The sequence below is a fragment of the Nomia melanderi genome, unplaced genomic scaffold (genome assembly GCF_051020985.1).
Source record: "Nomia melanderi isolate GNS246 unplaced genomic scaffold, iyNomMela1 scaffold0681, whole genome shotgun sequence".
NCBI lineage: Eukaryota > Metazoa > Arthropoda > Insecta > Hymenoptera > Halictidae > Nomia > Nomia melanderi.
This window is the reverse complement of record NW_027475795.1, coordinates 10,001-17,500: the sequence shown is the minus strand read 5'-3', so window position 1 is coordinate 17,500 and position 7,500 is coordinate 10,001. Positions and strand designations below refer to the sequence as shown.

Here is a 7,500-nt window from a genome sequence, read left to right as displayed (position 1 = left end):
GGCTTACGCGCGGAGAAATACACTTCTCCCGTCCGTCGAAATTTTTTTTTTTTACTTTGAACAAGGCGCATAGAGCCCGCCGAACCACGATTTCCGTGCGTCTTACATCTTTCGACGATGGGACGATCCACGCGAAGAGTTGTTTCGTGCTCGCGCGAGGTGCGATAGCGTCGATTCGCTTTTCTGTACGGGGAGAAATAGAACGATGAGTTGACTTATCGGGTCTTCGTTGGAATTACCGTCGCTGGCATTGTAAACTCCAGATGACCTTGTGATTCCTTCGTCGGGCACTGGTAAAGGGTGGCGATGATTCGTTCTATAATAGAAATACCCGTCGTAGCGATTCGGCCGAGACACCCGCCACGAAACACTCTCTCGTCGTGGAATCCCCGCGTCGGAGAGTAAAACGCGCGAAGGCTTACTATGAGAGAAGAAATAGTATATGCCGGTGGTTCGCGTGTGTAGGCTCTATACGAAATTGCGATTCAAGAGAGTAGGAAAAGACGCGATGAACCACGATTTCCGTGCGTCTTACGTCTCTCGACGATGGGACGATCCACGCGAAGAGTTGTTACGTGCTCGCGCGAGGTGCGATAGCGTCGATTCGCTTTTCTGTACGGGGAGAAATAGAACGATGAGCTGACTTATCGGGTCTTCGTTGGAATTACCGTCGCTGGCATTGTAAACTCCAGATGACCTTGTGATTCCTTCGTCGGGCACTGGTAAAGGGTGGCGATGATTCGTTCTATAATAGAAATACCCGTCGTAGCGTTTCGGCCTAGTCACCCGCCACGAAACACTCTCTCGTCGTGGAATCCCCGCGTCGGAGAGTAAAACGCCGAAGGCTTACTTATGAAACTTACGTCTCTCGACGATGGGACGATCCACGCGAAGAGTTGTTACGTGCACGCGTATGGTGCGATTGCGTCGATTCGCTTTTCTGTACGGGGAGCAATAGAACGTTGAGTTGACTTATCGGGTCTTCGTTGGAATTACCGTCGCTGGCATTGTAAACTCCAGATGACCTTGTGATTCCTTCGTCGGGCACTGGTAAAGGGTGGCGATGATGCGTTCTATAATAGAAATACCCGTCGTAGCGTTTCTTCCGAGTCAACCCGCTCACGAAACACTCTCTCGTCGTGGAATCCCCGCGTCGGAGAGTAAAACGCGAATTCATAGTATGGAAACTTACGTCTCTCGACGATGGGACGATCCACGCGAAGAGTTGTTACGTGCACGCGTATGGTGCGATTGCGTCGATTCGCTTTTCTGTACGGGGAGTAATAGAACGTTGAGTTGACTTATCGGGTCTTCGTTGGAATTACCGTCGCTGGCATTGTAAACTCCAGATGACCTTGTGATTCCTTCGTCGGGCACTGGTAAAGGGTGGCGATGATGCGTTCTATAATAGAAATACCCGTCGTAGCGTTTCTTCCGAGTCAACCCGCTCACGAAACTCTCTCTCGTCGTGGAATCCCCGCGTCGGAGAGTAAAACGCGAATTCATACTATGAAAACTTACGTCTCTCGACGATGGGACGATCCACGCGAAGAGTTGTTTACGTGCACGCGTATGGTGCGATTGCGTCGATTCGCTTTTCTGTACGGGGAGAAATAGAACGTTGAGTTGACTTATCGGGTCTTCGTTGGAATTACCGTCGCTGGCATTGTAAACTCCAGATGACCTTGTGATTCCTTCGTCGGGCACTGGTAAAGGGTGGCGATGATGCGTTCTATAATAGAAATACCCGTCGTAGCGTTTCTTCCGAGTCAACCCGCTCACGAAACTCTCTCTCTCGTCGTGGAATCCCCGCGTCGGAGAGTAAAACGCCGAAGGCTTACTATGAAACTTACGTCTCTCGACGATGGGACGATCCACGCGAAGAGTTGTTACGTGCACGCGTATGGTGCGATTGCGTCGATTCGCTTTTCTGTACGGGGAGTAATAGAACGTTGAGTTGACTTATCGGGTCTTCGTTGGAATTACCGTCGCTGGCATTGTAAACTCCAGATGACCTTGTGATTCCTTCGTCGGGCACTGGTAAAGGGTGGCGATGATTCGTTCTATAATAGAAATACCCGTCGTAGCGTTTCTTCCGAGTCAACCCGCTCACGAAACTCTCTCTCGTCGTGGAATCCCCGCGTCGGAGAGTAAAACGCGAATTCATAGTATGGAAACTTACGTCTCTCGACGATGGGACGATCCACGCGAAGAGTTGTTACGTGCACGCGTATGGTGCGATTGCGTCGATTCGCTTTTCTGTACGGGGAGCAATAGAACGTTGAGTTGACTTATCGGGTCTTCGTTGGAATTACCGTCGCTGGCATTGTAAACTCCAGATGACCTTGTGATTCCTTCGTCGGGCACTGGTAAAGGGTGGCGATGATTCGTTCTATAATAGAAATACCCGTCGTAGCGTTTCTTCCGAGTCAACCCGCTCACGAAACTCTCTCTCGTCGTGGAATCCCCGCGTCGGAGAGTAAAACGCGAATTCATACTATGAAAACTTACGTCTCTCGACGATGGGACGATCCACGCGAAGAGTTGTTTACGTGCACGCGTATGGTGCGATTGCGTCGATTCGCTTTTCTGTACGGGGAGAAATAGAACGTTGAGTTGACTTATCGGGTCTTCGTTGGAATTACCGTCGCTGGCATTGTAAACTCCAGATGACCTTGTGATTCCTTCGTCGGGCACTGGTAAAGGGTGGCGATGATGCGTTCTACAATAGAAATACCCGTCGTAGCGTTTCTTCCGAGTCAACCCGCTCACGAAACTCTCTCTCGTCGTGGAATCCCCGCGTCGGAGGGTAAAACGCGATATATAATAGTATATGCCAGTGGTTCGCGCGCGTCGTCTCTGAGATACGCGGTCGACAGAGTTCCGAAAACACGTGATGTGCCACGATTTCCGTGCGTCTTACATCTTTCGACGATGGGACGATCCACGCGAAGAGAACGTTCGTGCTTGCGTGAGGTGCAACAGCGTCGATTCGCTTTTCTGTACGGGGAGAAATAGAACGTTGAGTTGACTTATCGGGTCTTCGTTGGAATTACCGTCGCTGGCATTGTAAACTCCAGATGACCTTGTGATTCCTTCGTCGGGCACTGGTAAAGGGTGGCGATGATTCGTTCTATAATAGTAATACCCGTCGTAGCGTTTCGACCGATGTCACCCGCCACGAAAGTCTCTCTCGACGTGGAAACCCCGCGCCGAAGAGTAAACGCGAAGGCTTACCATACGAAAGAAAACGGTATTATACGCCTGTGGTATGTGCGTCTCGGCTCTGTGATACGCGATCGGCAGAGTTACAAAAAAACGTTGATGGGCCACGATTTCCGTGCGTCTTACATCTTTCGACGATGGGACGATCCACGCGAAGAGTAGTTACGTGCTCGCGCGAGGTGCGATAGCGTCGATTCGCTTTTCTGTACGGGGAGAAATAGAACGATGAGTTGACTTATCGGGTCTTCGTTGGAATTACCGTCGCTGGCATTGTAAACTCCAGATGACCTTGTGATTCCTTCGTCGGGCACTGGTAAAGGGTGGCGATGATTCGTTCTATAATAGAAATACCCGTCGTAGCGATTCGGCCGAGTCACCCGCCACGAAACTCTCTCTCGTCGTGGAATCCCCATGTCGGAGAGTAAAACGCGAAGGCTAACTATATAAGAAATATATAGTATTATTTATGCCTGTGGTTCTCCGTTTGCCCTACTCTCAGATACGCGACTCGGAGAGTTACGAATAATCGTGATGGACCACGATTTCTGTACGTCTTACATCTTTCGACGATGGGACGATCCACGCGAAGAGATCATTCCTGCTTGCGTGAGGTGCGATAGCGCCGATTCGCTTTTCTGTACGGGGAGAAATAGAACGATGAGTTGACTTATCGGGTCTTCGTTGGAATTACCGTCGCTGGCATTGTAAACTCCAGATGACCTTGTGATTCCTTCGTCGGGCACTGGTAAAGGGTGGCGATGATTCGTTCTATAATAGAAATACCCGTCGTAGCGATTCGGCCGTGTCACCCGCCACGAAAATCTCTCTCGTCGTGGAATCCCCGCGTCGTAGAGTAAACGCGAAGGCTTGCTATAGAAGACTATAGTTTATACGCCTGTGGTTCACCGGTTGCCTGCTCTCCGGGGTACGCGATCGCGCAGGAGTTACGGAAGAACTTGATGGGCCACGATCTCCAAGCGGCTATATCTTTCGACGATGGGACGATTCACGCGAAGAGAACGTTCGTGCATGCGTGAGGTGCGATAGCGTTGATTCGCTTGTCTGTACGGGGAGAAATAGAACGATGAGTTGACTTATCGGGTCTTCGTTGGAATTACCGTCGCTGGCATTGTAAACTCCAGATGACCTTGTGATTCCTTCGTCGGGCACTGGTAAAGGGTGGCGATGATTCGTTCTATAATAGAAATACCCGTCGTAGCGTTTCGACCGATGTCACCCGCCACGAAATTCTCTCTCGTCGTGGAATCCCCGCGTCGGAGAGTAACCGCCGAAGGCTTGCTATAGAAGACTATAGTTTATACGCCTGTGGTTCACCGGTTGCCGGCTCTCCGGGGCACGCGATCGCGCGAAGGTTACGGAGGGACGTGAAGCGCCCGAGCAATGAAACGTCCGCAGGAGGAAACGAGCAACCGCCGAACATTGTTTCGCGACGTTTCCATAATGTATTGTCGTTTCGCTCGCATCCCGCTTCTTTCCCCTAGTTTCCTCGACGCGTAGTTTCGCAGCCTTAGTGGACGAATCATTCTCGATTCGAGGAAAGATATGCAGTGGGGCGTGCAATGAGCCCGCCAGAGACCACGATCTCCAATGCGTCTTTACATCTTTGGACGATGGGACGATCCACGCGAAGAGAACGTTCGTGCTTGCGCGAGGTGCATTAGCGTCGATTCGCTTTTCTGTACGGGGAGAAATAGAACGATGAGTTGACTTATCGGGTCTTCGTTGGAATTACCGTCGCTGGCATTGTAAACTCCAGATGACCTTGTGATTCCTTCGTCGGGCACTGGTAAAGGGTGGCGATGATTCGTTCTATAATAGAAATACCCGTCGTAGCGATTCGGCCGAGTCACCCGCCACGAAACTGTCTCTCTTTCGTCGTGGAAACCCCGCGTCGGAGAGTAAAACGCGCGAAGGCTGTGACTGTAACATATATATATATATATACACAGTATACAATGCCTGTGGTTTTTGCGCGTGTCGGCTCTTCGGTATACGCGATCGGCCAGAGTTACGGAGGGACGGTGAAGCGCACGAGAAATTGAAACGGCCGCACGATTGGAACCGAGCAACCGTCGAACATTGTTTCGCGACGTTTCCATAATGCGTTTTCGTTTCGCTCGCATACCGCTTCTTTTCCCCTAGTCTCTGAGACGCGTTTTCGAGCCGTTCTTCTACTATCGATTCTCGTAGAGAGAAGGGACCGGGTAGTCTGGAAGTGGAACCCGCATCTTGCGTGTACCGTACACGGAATTGAGAGGACCGGCCGTGAAGCTCGTTTTAAAGCCGTGCGTCTGACACCCAACTCTTGCGCGCCAATTTCGCGGCAAGAGATAATATGGGACGAATGACCGGCAAAGAGCCAGCTGTGAAGTCTGTTTTTTTAATCGAATCCGTGGACGTGTGTATGCCGTAGCGTCGCTCGTCGTGTTCGTTCATGGTCGTTCCGAGAGAAAGAACGAAAGCGGTAACGAAGGGACCGGCCGTGAAGCTCGTTTTAAAGCCGCGCGTCTGACACCCAACTCTTGCGCGCCAATTTCGCGGCAAGAGATAACATGGGACGAATGACCGGCAAAGAGCCAGCTGTGAAGTCTTTTTTCATTATTTGCTTTCAATCGATCGATCGGTACGATTCGTGCAACGTTTCGCGCGATGCGACGCGAAAACATGCGCGCAACAATAGATGCGTCTGATCGGAAGAACGCGAGGGTCGACTGCACGCGATGGATTCAGTATCGGGTAGGATACAAAATATATCCCCGTCGTTTCCACGCGTGCGAGTCTTCTGCGTCTTTCGCGGGTTTTTGAATGCACTATACGCCCGGAACGTCGAGAAATATATACATATTACTTGAACGTTTTTCGTCTCGAAAGGCTTCGGTGTCGTCTCCAAGGCGACGCCTGAATCTCCTTCGCGCGCTGGTCGGAGATTCAGGTATCAACTTTTATCTTCTCTTTGAAAGAAGAGAGATATTAGGTCGAACAAGTGAGAATAAAATTATATATGTGAAATATAAAATTTATACGATTACCCTGAACGGTGGATCACTTGGCTCGTGGGTCGATGAAGAACGCAGCTAATTGCGCGTCAACGTGTGAACTGCAGGACACATGAACATCGACATTTCGAACGCACATTGCGGTCCACGGATACAATTCCTGGACCACGCCTGGCTGAGGGTCGTTTACGTACCATACACTGCTTGCGTAGCTCTGTCAAATCCCCGCCGTCGTTCACCTCTTCGGATCGAACGTTTTTTTACCGAAGGGCGCAAAGAACGTCTCTGAGTCGGGTTAAGAGAAGGATGCTACGTACGAGCGAACGATGGGTGTCTCGTCGGCGTTTGTCGCGGACACGCGAAAATTCTGTGAATTTCACGGACAGTGTACGTTCTAGTTGTTGCAAAACGATCGGAATCGTTTGTATGGACTCGCGTGAGTGTTCGCGGCGTCGTGCGTCGTTCAATTACGACCGCCCGCGGATACCGCTCCACTGCGATATGGATCTGAGCGACAACTTTTTCGGCTGTTCGTGAGATGAACGGTTTCGTGTGTTTAGAAAAATTTTTTTTCCCGCGCTCTCCGACGTCACCTGAAATGATGCGTCAGAGGTGAAAGAAAATATTAAGAAGTCGAGAGAGAGAGACTACACACGTTTTATTCATATTTTGTATACCGTGCGTGAGACGGATGTGCACGACACGTCGTATGTCGGTATATTACCGACTGGCCCCAGGGAGATTGTTTTCTTCCTCTCTTACGAATGAGATGTACGTTTCGGAGGATCGTCGTTACCGAAACACACGGCAAAACGAGACTTCTCGCAGCAGAACCTTTATACACAATACACATCGACTCTTTTTACCCCGAGAGAGAGAGAAAAGGTGTATTTCTTTTTTTTATTTTTCGAATTCGACGCACGAACGCTTTGACGACTGGAGAAAAACACGGTGTGTGTTAAAATCGTGCGGGACGAGCATGCGTATTCGTAACGGGTCGAATAGTTCTTATTCCCCGTCGTCGCGTGTCCTCGCTGGACCACCACCGTGCGCTTCCGCCACGTTCAGTTGAATTTCGAAATATATATATATAAAAAGAATCACCATATACTCTCTTTCGGGAGGTGTATTTTTATCGGTTTCTGCTATAGAGAAGAGACGGAGATCGTGTTGTGAGGTGTAACGTTTCTGTATCCCCGTTTCGGAGGATCGTCGTTATCGGCGGAACACACGTCAAAACGAGACTTCTCGCAGAACC

General features: G+C 50.2%; 1 non-coding gene across 1 annotated transcript; it reads left to right on the top strand.

Moving 5' to 3' along the window:
- The first annotated feature begins 6,272 nt into the window (after positions 1-6,272).
- Positions 6,273-6,427, top strand: LOC143176624 (5.8S ribosomal RNA). Its single transcript, XR_013001147.1, has one exon. It is a non-coding gene; the product is annotated as a 5.8S ribosomal RNA (ribosomal RNA).
- Positions 6,428-7,500: the final 1,073 nt, after the last annotated feature.